This window comes from Panthera tigris, chromosome C1, assembly GCF_018350195.1.
Source record: "Panthera tigris isolate Pti1 chromosome C1, P.tigris_Pti1_mat1.1, whole genome shotgun sequence".
Taxonomy (NCBI): Eukaryota; Metazoa; Chordata; class Mammalia; order Carnivora; family Felidae; genus Panthera; species Panthera tigris.
The window spans coordinates 49,081,131-49,095,142 of NC_056667.1; positions in this window are offsets into that span (position 1 = coordinate 49,081,131).

Here is a 14,012-nt window from a genome sequence, read left to right on the forward strand (position 1 = left end):
ATTAATTTGTGGTCATGTGTGACACTACAATTCAGGTTCAACTAACCTTTATTGAATGCCTACGACATGCCTGCTCTGTGTCAAGGACAGTCGTATATGCTTGCCTGTTTGCTATCTCATTTCTTCCTCATAAGGTAGATATTACTGTTATTCACATTTTACACACATGGAGATGAGGATTCGGAGGAGTTAACTCTTCATCGTTCCACATCTCACAGATAGCAAGTGGAAGAGCTGAAAATTGGTTCTGGGACAGATTTCAAAGCCCATGTTCTTTCCACCAAATTATGCTGTCTCCTTTATTAAGTGTCGGCTGATGCCCATCCTAATCGTGATGATGGTAGGTAACTGGGGCATCAAATGGGGTCTCTAGTAGCTCAGAGCACTAACCATCTGGACCTGATTATAATTGACCATACGGATTCATATTTGACTATTCATCCTATAAATATATGTTTCTCTGGCTTTTATTTTTTACATAGGTTAAGCACATAAAAAGCAAAGGAAATGATATGGAACAAAATGTATAATTCAAAACTTAAATGCCCTCCTTATTATCATTATAATTTGTTACTTTTAACTCTTTGTGCCCTAGTTTCCTCACATGAAAACTGAAACTACCATAGCCAACCTCACAGAATAGTGCAAAGATCAACTGAGGTGTATAAAATGAAGCCTCCTTTCAGTAGTTTTTATCACAAGATAGGCATACCTCAGAGCTAATGCAAGTTCAGTTCCAGACAGCGCAATAAAGAAAATATTGCAATAAAGCAAGTCAGATGAATTTTTTAGTTTCCCAGTGCATATGAAAGTTATGTATACACTATACAGTAGTCCATTAAGGGTGCAATAGCATACGTCTTAAAAATAATATATATATACCTTAATTTAAAATATATATTATTGCAGGGGTGCCTGGGTGGCTCAGTCAATTGAGCATCTGACTGACTCTTGATTTTGGCTCAAATCATGATCCCAGGGTCGTGGGATCGAGCTCTGTGTCAGGCTCTGCACTGAGTGTGGAGCTTGCTTGAGACTCTCTCTCTCTCTCTCTGTCTCTCTCTCTCCCATGCTCGCTCTCTTTCTCAAAAAATTTTTAAAAGTATATATTATTGCTAAAAACAATGCTAACCATCTTCTGAACTTTCATGAGTCATAATTACCGATCACAGATCACCATAACAAACGCTTATAAAAAAGTTTTAAAATATTTCAAGAATTACTCAGATGTGACACAGGGACATGAAGTGAGCAAATGCTGTTGGAAAACAGTGCCAGCAGACTTGCTCCAGGCAAGGTTGCCATGAACGCTCAACTTGTAAAACAAAAACAAAAACAAAATAGCACTTGTGCCAGTACCAGGTGTAAATATTCCCTTTATAAAATCTCTAAGTAGAGAATAATCTAGGCAATATAAGTGGACACAAGAATTTGTATGGAGATAAAAATGGTTAAAGCTACTTATGAAAATGCAAACATCAGGGCACCTGGGTGGCTCAGTCAGTTAAGTGTCTGACTTCAGCTCAGGTCATCATCTCATGGTTCATGAGTTTAAGCCCTGCATCAGGCTCTGTGCTGATGGCTCAGAGACTGGAGCTTGCTTTGGATTCTGTGTCTCCCTCTCTCTCTGCCCCTCCCCTGTTCATGCTGTCTCTGAAAAATAAATAAACATTGGGAAAAAAATGTTTTTAAAGAAAATGCAAACACTTCATAGAAATATTTAAAGGTTTTTAAAACCTGCATTCTGGTATACTTTCTGATACCATGGGACTTCTAGCATAGGTTTATATATTGTCAATGAGGCTCAAAAGGCCATTTTTGAATAGGCTGATATGAAATTTACTTACATATTTAATACTAGTAAGTACACACCTGAACATAATTTCAGAATAGGGTGGGACAGTCAGGGTGTTTTGGTCAGCTCAAGCTGCTATAGCAGAGTATCACTGACTATGTGGCTTAAATAACATAAATTTATTTCTCACAGTTCGAGAGGCTAGAAGTCCAAGTCCAAAGTGCCAGCTGATTCGGTTCTTGGTGAGAGCCCTCTTCCTAGCTTGTAGTCTTCTTGCTGTGGCTTCAGATAGCAGATGGGGCACTGATTTTCTGATCTCTTCTTTTATAAGGACACTAATACCATCATGAGGACTTTACCATCATGACCTCATCTAAGCTAATTACTTCCCAAAGTTCCCACCTCCATCTCATTAGGGGTTAGGATTTCCCACATATTTATTTGGAAGGGACACATACATTCAGTCCATAGCATAGGACAAGATGAAATCATAAAGATGAGTGATATCTTCTTTCTGCCATCAAAGTAACTCATATTCCCATCTACCCCCAAAACTAAGAGCACACTGGATATACTGTATGTTAGCCAACTTGACAATAAATTATATTTTTTTAAAAAAAGAGAAGTTCCTCTTGAATTAAAAAAAAAGTTACTCATATTCCAAAGATGTGGTCATCCATGTGTCCAGAAAGACAAGAGAAGGAGCTCAATGGAAGCATTCTGATTAGAGACACAATATGGGACCAGTATTAGGAAGAAATGCTCCATTACAAATAGATGAATAAATTACTATACAATATATTTACCTTCCTAAGTTTTCAACAGCAAAAAATTTATTTAAAAAAAAGAAAGAAACAGTTGTTATATAAAACTTCAATATATAAAAGGCAGGAGCAGAATAAATCCAGTTTAAATGGAGATACAGAGACCAAACTTGTTTACTTGGCCTCTGTATTAATCTGTTAGGGCTGCCACAGTAGAATACCATAAACTGGGTGGCTTAAATAACAGAAATTTACTTTCTCCCTTTTCTTGATACAAGATCAGAATGCCAGCAGGGTTGGTTTGTGGTGAGAGCTTTCTCCTTCACTTGTGATGATTACCTTTTCACTGAGTCCTCACATGGACTTTCCTCTGTGCCTGTACGCTCCTGGTATCTCTTCTTTGTATAAGGACATCAGTCTTAGTGAATTAGGGCCCCCCCTTATGCCCTTATTTAACCTTAATTAACTCCTTTTTGGCCCTGTCTTCAAATATGGTAACATTGGAAATTAGAGCTCTGACATACAAATTTTGGGGGGTTGCAGTTCAGTCCATAACAGCCTTCTCCTTGCCTCTCACATGGTCTACAACACATTTTTAAGAAACCATATCTAAGAATCTATGGGGGGAATATGGTAGTCACACTACTCCACATTATCAGTGGATCACCTGTATCATCCAAACCTTCTGAAATTTCAATGCATTGACCAGTGTTTCTCATTCATTTGTGTTTCTTCTTACTAGAATTAAGTCAACAATAAAGGGAGTAGTTTAGACAAATGAGATCTGATCAATAGGTCATTTACTTACCAAGTTGCACCTACCTCCAAGGATGTTTTCTCTGGACTTGGCCAGTCTACACAGGTTTGTAGACTCTACAATGCTGAACTTTTCCATGCTCTCTGCAGTAGTCAACAAATGTCCTGTGTACATACAAAAAGTTGTAAACAAGAGTTTATTTCACCTTTCTTTCTAGAGGTTCAGATAAAACCTCTTGATTGGATGGGGAAAACATAAACATTCTGACATACCTTTTGTATCATCAGTTAAAATTGGATACTATAGAGGAAAGATGCTCAGTCTTGGTGAAATGTCTGTAAGTACACATATCGGTGCAAAAGATCTCTCCCCCACCCCACCACACACACCCACACACACACACCCACACACACACACACTCACACACACACGCTCACACAAAAATATAACACATTCAGATAGAGTCTAAGAAAATATTTAACACAGCTAGGAATGAACAAACTGGCTAATGAGGAATTCTCAAAGGAAACAATTTAGTTAGTTTGCCCACTCTGACCATGATAATTTTGGCTATAATATTCAGTTACTTTGTCTTTATACATAATAATACCTGAGGATTATTTTTCCTAGTATTTACTAAGACACCCAAAAAATTATTTTGGAAATGAGAGTAAGTGCACTGTAGGCAGAAGGCACAACATGGACAATGGCAGGTAAGCAGGAAACATACAATGCATACAAATAACAAAGATTAAATTTGACAGAGAATTAAGAATGAAAAAAAGGAAGAGTGGTAAAAAAAATTTTTTTTGGAAAAAATGACTAGTCAGATAATAAAGAGTCTGTAGGCTTGTATAAGTAGTTTGATTATTTTCTTTAAGCACCAAATAATAGTGGAAGGTTTCTGAAAAAAAGGGACATAATCAGAAATTTGCTATAGAAAATTAACATGGTGGCCATGTGTGAAATTAATCAAAAGAAGGAGAATTGGAGAAATCACTTAGAACTCTAATAAAAAATGTGATATGACAGTCAAAACAGAAGCAGCAGAGTGTCAGTAGAAACTTAACATTTGTAAATTTAACATTAACATTTTCCCACCTATTCATAACAAACCTGCAAGGTCCCTAGCACAAGGAATTTCTCATTTTGTTGAGGCATGAATTTGAATCATACACTGTATAAGACAGATGTGAGGAAACTGGTCTCTCAATCTACTAAGTGAGTCTAGCTAAATGCCTCATAACCATTCCTCAGCCCAATGTACTCCACTTTCTCATATACACAGAGGCAAGGGGAAGTTGGTAGACTTGACTCAGGAACTATGCAAAGCAAAAACACAGTGACTTCCACTTAACTGGGCTAGAAATGGCAGGGGCTGAAAATGGAAAAAAATACCTCTCAATCATTGACAGCTTCACACAAAGACAAAGGCAAAAGAACCAACTCTCACTGCTGGATAATTCCAGAATCTCCAAAATGCCCCATTCGTAAAATCTTTTCCTAAACAGCCTGCATGAAAATGCTATATTAAACCCCTTGAAGTAAGGCCTTTGGGAAAATGTGAATTGCATCCCAAGGTTCAGGAGAGTTTGCCAAAATGATGTTAACAGGAGATTTTCCCATGAAGCACTTGAACTGAGGTAGAGGATTATAGGGCTGGGGCCACATCAGGGTAATATTTCAGCAAGATAGCCCATGGCACTATATCATGGAAAATAATCCCAACTAATTGGGGAAGGAATCAATAGTCATATTAGGAAATAGGCGGCCAGCACACATTTAAAGATAGGGAGCATATTTTAATCTAGTGCCCAGTGTAGCTTGAAGCAAATGATTTTTGTCAAATATAATTAATTAAGCAACAATGTTAGAAAACCATTTCCATATCTGTTGATTTATCTTTTTCCATCCCTTAACTATCATTCTTTCATGTCTATGTATTTTAGATATGACTTTCATTAACTGTATTTATCTTGAGTTTTCTAATATAGCTATCTTCATAATCTTTGTCTTTCAAACAGAGTATAGTTCATTTACATTTACCATAATAATGATTTATCCAAATTTATTACTACAATGTTATTGTGTACTTCGTCTTTGACTTGGCTTTTTTTCTGTTTCTTTTTCTTTTTTTAAACTATTTTTAGATTGATCACTTTTCTCAATTTTTTTGGCCTTACTATATATCATATTTAACATGCATACTTAATTTACCAAAGTGTTCTCAATACGTTATGCTCCTTCTTATCAATACCCACCCAATTTATATGTGATATTGTTACTATATCTTTTCATTTTGCATTATTTTCTTTTAATCCCACTAAAACATTTTGTTTTACAAATCAATATTCATTCATTTGGCTACTTTTTTATTATTTATCATTCCACATTACATCTTAAGGCTTTGATATGAGATAACTTCTGTCTCCTTAAATTCATAATTTGGAATTTCCTATAATTAGAATCTGTTACCCTGAATAGCCAAAGCAATCCTGAAAAAGAACCAAAGCTGGAGGCATCGCAATCCCAGACTTCAAGATGTATTACAGAGCTGAAATCATCAAGACAGTATGGTACTGGCACAAAAAAGACACTCAGATCAATGGTACAGAATAGACAACCCAGAAATGGACCAACAAATGTATGGCCAGCTAATCTTTGACAAAGTAGGAAAGAATATCAAGTGGAAGAAAGACACTCTCTTCAGCAAATGGTGCTGGGAAAACTGAACAGCAACATGCAGAAAAATGAACATGGACCACTTTCTTACACCATACATAAAAATAAACTCAAAATGGATGAAAGAGCTAAACGTAAGACAGGAAGCCATCAAAATCCTAGAGGAGAAAGCAGGCAAAAACCTCTTTTGCCTCACCCGCAGCAATTTCTTGCTCAACATGTCTCTGAAGGCAAGGGAAACAAAAGCAAAAATGAACTATTGGGACCTCATCAAAATAAAAAAACTTCTGCACAGCAAAGGAAAAAATCAGCAAAACTAAAAGGCAACCGACAGAATGGGAGTAGATATTTGCAAATGGCATATCAGATAAAAGGTTAGTATCCAAAATCTATAAAGAATTTATCAAACTCAACAAACTCAAATTTAAAGAGTTGCCCAGACGAACAAAACATAAAGGAGTTAATCACCAGTACACCAGTCTTACAAGAAATGTTAAAGGACTTCTTTAATTGGAAAAGCAATGGCCAAAATTATACATAAGAAAAATATGAATAAAAGGTGTAAAATGTGGATAAGGTAATAAAATATATACAATATGGAAATGGTAGTAAAAAGACAAAAGAAGGTGAAAGAGAAAAAGAAAAAAATAGCAAAGAAAATTTTTTTCTTTTCTTTCCTTTTCTTTTTTTTATTTGCTAAGAATGTGTTTGAACTTAAATGACCATCAAATTAATATGAACTGCTATTTACTTAGAATGTTATATATACGAACCTTATGGTAACCACAACTCCAAAACCTATGATGCATACACAAAAAATAAAGAGAAAGAAAGCCAAACAAAACACTATAGATATTAATCAATCATGAAGAAAGAGAGCAAGAGAACAAAGTACAAAGAAGAACTAAAAAAACAACCAGAAAGCAAATTTTTTAGATGGCAAAAATCACATACAGTCAAAAATTGCTTTAAATGTAAATGGCTTAAGTTCTCTAATCAAAAAACATAAGTGGCAGAATGCATTAAAAAAAACAAGACTAATCTCTAGGCTGCCTACAAGACTAATCTATATGCTCCCTACAAAATCACATACAGACTGAAAGAGAATGGATGGAACTTATACAATGGCAATTAATCCAACTAAAAAATGGTCAGAAGACATGAACAGACATTTTTCCAAAGAAGACATACAGATGGCCAACAGGCACATGAAAAGATGCTCAACATCACTAATAATCAGGAAAATGCAAATCAAAGCACAAGATATCCCTCATTCCTGTTAGAATGGCTAAAATCAAGAAGACAATAAACAAGAGTTGAGTATGTGGAGGAAAAGGAATCGTCATGCCTTGTTGGTGATAATGTAAATTGGTATGGCTGCTGTAGAAACAAGTGTAGAGGTCCCTCAAAAAATTAAATATAGAAATACTATATGATCCAATAATTCCACTATTGGGTAATTACCAAGAGAAAATGAAAACACTAACTCAAAAAAATACATGCACTCCTATGTTTGTTGCACTATTATTTACAATAGACAAGGCATGTAAGCAACCTAAGTGTTCATCAGTAGATGAAAAGATAAGGAAAATATGGTGAACATGGAGCCTGCTAGGGATTCCCTCTTTCCCTCTGCTCCTCTACTGCTCACACACGTGCTTGGGATTCTCTCTCTCTCAAAATAATTAATTTTTTTAATAAAAAAATAAAAACTTATTTCATTTGTTTCAACCTACTGATCATGCTTATTTTGGTAAATTACGTTATTTTTCATCAAACATTCCCTCTTCTCTTACCCCAAACCAGTGGGAGAATTATTCTTTCTTGCACCATTGACATTGGACTTGACTGTAACTTGTTTGCCCAATGGAATATCAACAGACATGATGTATACCATGCTTGTACATGACTTTAAATGTTTTTGCATTGCTTCTTTTGGTCTCTTGCACTATTTCAATCCACCATAAGAAAAGCACATTCCAGGGGGCTACTGTACTTTTTCCCTGAGTCCCAGAATTTGAAGCATGTGGAATATACCTGAAGCCAACTTTCTTCTTAGAGTCAAGCTCAACCAGGCCCATGACATCTCACAAAAAAAAAAGTAGAATCATATCTCTACTTACAAATCCTAGCAAGAAATTAATTTGTTTTTTTTTGTAAACCATTGAATTTTGAAGTGATTTGTTACACAGACTTACATAAAAGTTATGTGTACATTTAGTTAATAGTTAATATTAACTATTTTTTAATTAATTTGATATTAACTATTTTAATATATTAACTATAATATATAGTTAATATAGTAATTATATAGTAATTAACTATAATATATAGTTAATATATATTAACTAATTTAATATTAACTATTTTTAAATTTTTTAATGTTTATTCATTTTTGAAAGAGAAAGACAAAGTGTGAGTGGGGGAGAGGCAGAGAGAGAAACAGAATTGAATCAGGCTAGCTCTGAGCTGTCAGCATGGAATCCGACGCAGGGCTTGAACTCACAAACCATGAGACTATGACCTGAGCCAAAGTTGGACGCTTAACCAACTGAACCACCCAGGGGCCTCATTTAGTTTATGTTCTGACTGATAATTCCAATCTCTGAAATTTGGGGGGTTGAATCTGATTATTTTATCTGTAGTTTCTGCTGGCTCTTACCCATGGTATGCATTTTCCTCTGCGTTTTGTAATTTTTAACTTTTAAATTATATATATTTTTAAGTTTAGGTATTCATTGAGGTTTAGTTTGAGGATTTCTGCAAAGTTAGGTAGTTATATTTGCCTCTTCCAGGCATTTAGTATACTATAAATCTAGAACTCTTAACTAGACTCTCGAATTAAGATTTGTTTTTAAAAAAATTTTTTAATGTTTATTTATTTTTGAGAGAGAGAGAGACTGAGTGTGAGTGGGGGAGAGGCAGAGAGAGGGAGACACAGAATCTGAAGCAGGCTCCAGGTTCTGAGCTGTCAGCACACAGCCTGACATGGGGCTCAAACCCATGAACTGAAAGATCATGACCCGAGCCAAAGTCAGAGTCTTAATCGACTGAGCCACCCAGGGGCTCCTCAAATTGAGATTTTTTAAATTAAACCAGCCAGTGTCAATTTTGCCTACATATTTTAATGGTAGCTATTTTGTTGAAATTCTTAGGATAGTTTGTTTTCCTCTGTAACAAAAAAAAAAGACTAAGATTTTTCCCTGATGTCTTATTGAGGTTAGGGCATTCAGACTTAAACAAAGGATACACTGGAAGGTATCTTCAGTTATAAGTAAAGGAGGGAGGATGTACTGTATTAAAGTTCCTAGGCCATAGGTGCCTTTCAAAACCATGCAAATTAAGATCATCTGTGTTCATCAAACACCTTCAGATCAAAAGCAGTATGCAGGGCTATGCTTAGCTCTCTAGGTTCCTATTTTCAAGTTAGTTTGGCCTCCTTTCTTCCTAGCTAATTAGTTTATTTTTAAAAACTCACATAAAATCTAGAACTTTCAATTATATTTTACAGGAGGGTCAGTTAGCTTATCTAATCTGCCATATAACTGGAAATGAATTTTTCTACCTTTATTGTCTTTCACAAATTTGTTGAAATATCCCATCTGTTGATGGCTTCTCCTCAATTCTTGGTGTTGTTTATTCAGTCATTCATACAAATATCAATTAAATTTCCATCAGGTACCAGGAACCCCTCTAGGTTCTGGGGATACATCAAGCAGTGCCAGATAAATCATAACCCTCCTGGGCTGACAGGTTTTTTTTTTATTTAATTCCTTACTATACTTTTATTAAAACAAAAAAAAAGAGAAATAAACACATGGCCAATCAGCCAATGTTAACTGAAGTTTCTCCCAAATACTATTAGGTTTCTATCTCTTTTATTGAGCTTGAAATAGTCTATATGGTACTCACATTATTTATTTACTTGCTATATACTCATGAAATGTTGTGTCACATCGATGAAAGCACTTTATTAATTTTTTTCATTAGTTATTCTATTTTTTTAATATGAAATTTATTGTCAGATTGGTTTCCATACAACACCCAGTGCTCATCCCAACAGGTGACCTCCTCAATACCCATCACCCACCCACCCCTCCCTCCCACCCCCCATCAACCCTCAGTTTAGTCTCAGTTTTTAAGAGTCTCTTAGGGTTCGGCTCCCTCCCTCTCTTTCTTTTTTTTTCCTTCCCCTCCCCCATGGTCTTCTGTTAAGTTTCTCAGGATCCACATAAGAGTGAAAACATACAGTATCTGTCTTTCTCTGTATGACTTACTTCACTTAGCATAACACTCTCCAGTTCCATCCACGTTGCTACAAAAGGCCATACTTCATTCTTTCTCATTGCTAAGTAGTATTCCAACTGAACAGCAACATGCAGAAGAATGAAACTAGACCACTTTCTTACACCATTCACAAAAATAAACTCAAAATGGATAATGGACCTGAATGTGAGATAGGAAACCATCAAAACCCTAGAGGAGAAAGCAGGAAAAAAACCTCTCTGACCTCAGCTGCAGCAATTTCTTACTTTACACATCTCCAAAGGCAAGGGAATTAAAAGCAAAAATGAACTATTGGGACCTCATGGAGATAAAAACTTCTGCACTGCAAAGGAAACAATCAACAAAACTAAAAAGCATTTTAATAATTTTGATGAGCTAAGACAAAGCTAGGTATCATTACTATTTCTGTTGTTACTAGTTTATAAACTCAGTGGAGGCAAGGAGGCAAGGATATAAAAATTATCATGTAAAATAACACATTGCACTTAGCAAATATTAGAGCATATTTTTCAATTGCTCCCACTGTCAAGGGGAGGTATGATATAAAATCTGATGTTCCATCATATACTAGAACTGGAAAGGAGCAGAGACTGAGTAAAATGACATCAGTTTACAGAGATAAACTGATATCAACAGATAAAATGCCAAGCCCAGAGAGCTGAATTACTTACTCAAGGTCTCATAGGTATTTAATAACACAATAGGGGATAATACTTAATATATAAATGCCAATGAGTTTTTTTGTATTGATTTAGTTAGCTACTGTGCTGAAGTCTTTTAATTTTTTTCAATATCTTGTCTGTAAATTCTTTTGAATTTTCAGTATCAATTATCACATCATCTGCAAATAATGCCACTTTAATTTCCTAATTTCCAGGTTTGGGGACCTTAATGTATTTTCCTTTATCTGTGGTACTGCCTAGAACTTGAATACAAATTCCCTGACTTAAAAAAAATAAGTTAATAACTAGTATTATTGATTTTCAATATTATTGCTAGTAACTAATACTACTATAATAACAAACACTTTTAAGTAATTACTATGTTCCAGACTATTCTCTGTCCTCATAATAACCCTGTCACCCTCTTCCTTTTATAGATAAGGAAATGTTGGGGCACCTAGGTGGTTCAGTTGGTTAAGCATCAGACTCTTAATTTTGGCTCAGTTCATGATCTCATAGTCATGAGATTGAGTCCCACATTGGATTCCACACTCCGTGGAACCTACTTAAGATTCTCTCTCCCTCTCAGAAGGAAAGAAAGAAAGAAAGAAAGAAAGAAAGAAAGAAAGCAAGCTATAGGTGAGGAAATGGAGGAAGTATAGAGAATTTAAGTAAATTGCCTAGGTTTACAATTAGTAAGAACAGATATAGAGTGGAATATTAACATTTTAGTTTTAGGATATATATTCTTGTGTTTGATATCCACTGATTTCTTCACTTAATTCTAAAATTTCCAGGGGTTAAAGAAATCTAACCTATTAGACCAAATATCATAATATATCACACAATCTCTTATATTATCTTCTCTTGTAATCTGGAGCTGCCTTTTCATCTTGTTCCAAGTCCCACAAAGCCTAGAGATTGTCACTTTATTAGTGACTTCATAACTTAAAAGAAGTTCTAATGTAGCCCAAATCTTATATTTAAATTATACTTTAGCTGGTAGCTACGCCATTTGATGAGACTTTATAGTTTTCAATACTTCATGTATTTAAAAACCTTTAAAAAAGAGGAGAATCCAGAATTTTTTCAGACTCAATACTCCAAATCTGTCATGTATATTAAGTGATACATTTCCAATAGAATCCTTTCATTACAGAGAGGATCTACTATATTTTATTAGTGTGTTTACATGTCTATTTCTACAACGATTTGCTCGGGCATGGATTATACGCTTTATCTTTGAATCCTCCATGCCCAGCATGGTATCTAGCATACAGCAGGTACTATATGAATTATAAAAGGCAGCAACCCATAGGACAAGTATAATTATTCCTGTTTGGCAGATGATGAAAAGAAGTTTACAAGAATCAGTGTAACCTCCAAAGTTACAAAATTTGTCAGTAGCAGAATCAGAATGTAATTTCAAATTTTTGATCCAAAGCCACAGTCTTTCCACTAAGCCACACAATGTATAGAAAAGACTTTGCTGTATATTTTTACAGCTAGACCATGACTTAAAATCATGTGGCTTCCTGTGTTATTTTCATAAGAAAATTAAAAGTTTAATAAAATAGAATGGAAATACTAAACCTTACGTCTAATTTATAAACTGATCTCTAAAAACAGTTTATTTTATAAATATAGTAGCATATGTCAGAAAAACATCCCAGCCTCCGTTCCTCCTAGAAAAGTCCCTATTTTTCTCTCCAAACTGACATCTTTTGCCAACTCTGAATTCCAGAAAGTGCTAATGAAAAGCTGTGCATTTTTTTTTCAAATTCATACTTGCATGAGAAAATCATGGAGAACTGGAAATATGCCAAAATATCAAAAACAGGCTACTCTTTTAAAGGAGGGTAAATAAGAAAATCCCAAGAAATTAGGATATGTAAGTATGATTTTATCCCAGGCAAGAGAGATGGTCATAAACAGATTTCTTGTTAGCATGTGGGAAAACCAAGGAGATCACATGGAGCCACTGTGAATTCACTTGGAAAAGATTCTACCAAGAAAAATCTCAGAACAATAACCATAGTGTTAATGTGACACTTAACATGTTCTCTGACAAGTAACAAAATATCACAAAATCTGTCAGTAACAAGGTCTAATGCCATATAACAAAACCTTTGGGATGCCCTCATTGATGACAAGATGAGGCCGTTAGAATTAGCTATAAAATTGAACAATAGTTGGTAGAGCAGTGATAATTTTTGATGTTAACTCCTTGTTGTCATAGCCTCCAGGTCAGTGGGACTTGTTTTCCTGCGAGTGAAGAGAGACAGCAATGAGTAGCAAGAGATTTTTTTTTAACGTTTATTTATTTTTTGAGACAGAGAGAGACAGAGCATGAACGGGGGAGGGTCAGAGAGAGGGAAACACAGAATCTGAAACAGGCTCCAGGCTCTGAGCTGTCAGCACAGAGCCCGACATGGGGCTTGAACTCACGGACCGCGAGATCATGACCTGAACCGAAGTCGGCGGCTTAACCCACTGAGCCACCCAGGCGCCCCAAGAGATTTTTTTGTAAATAACAAAAATGTGAAATGAAACTAACTGCACCAGAGACCACATCTAAACAGAGGTATGCTAATTTAATGCCATTCTGGATCAAATGCCAAGAATCAGAGACATACTATCTTTGAGAACTCGGCAGTTTCAGAAGCACAGAGTGAAGAAGGTAGATAATTCCCACAGTTACGAGTCCTTCCAGGAATCCCACCCAGAAATAAAGCACAAGAAACAAAAAGTAGGTTACATTCTCTACCCCTCACCACAAGAAAACCACTGCAGGATTAAAGAGAAAGTCAACTCTCCTCATAAAGCAAATAAAGTGCTAACAAAGTCACCAATCACCTCCACAGTGCTGAAGTTTCCATTCTCTGTTTTCATCCTTCTTGGCCTATCAGCAGTACTCCATATGCTTCACAGTTTTTGTTGGCATCCAGGACAGTGGCCTCTCTGGCCACTCTGTCCTTGTCTTAATATTGGAGTGGCCCAGGAACCAGTCCTTCATTGTCTTCTTTTTTTTTTAATGTTTATTTATTTATTTTTAGAGACAAAAA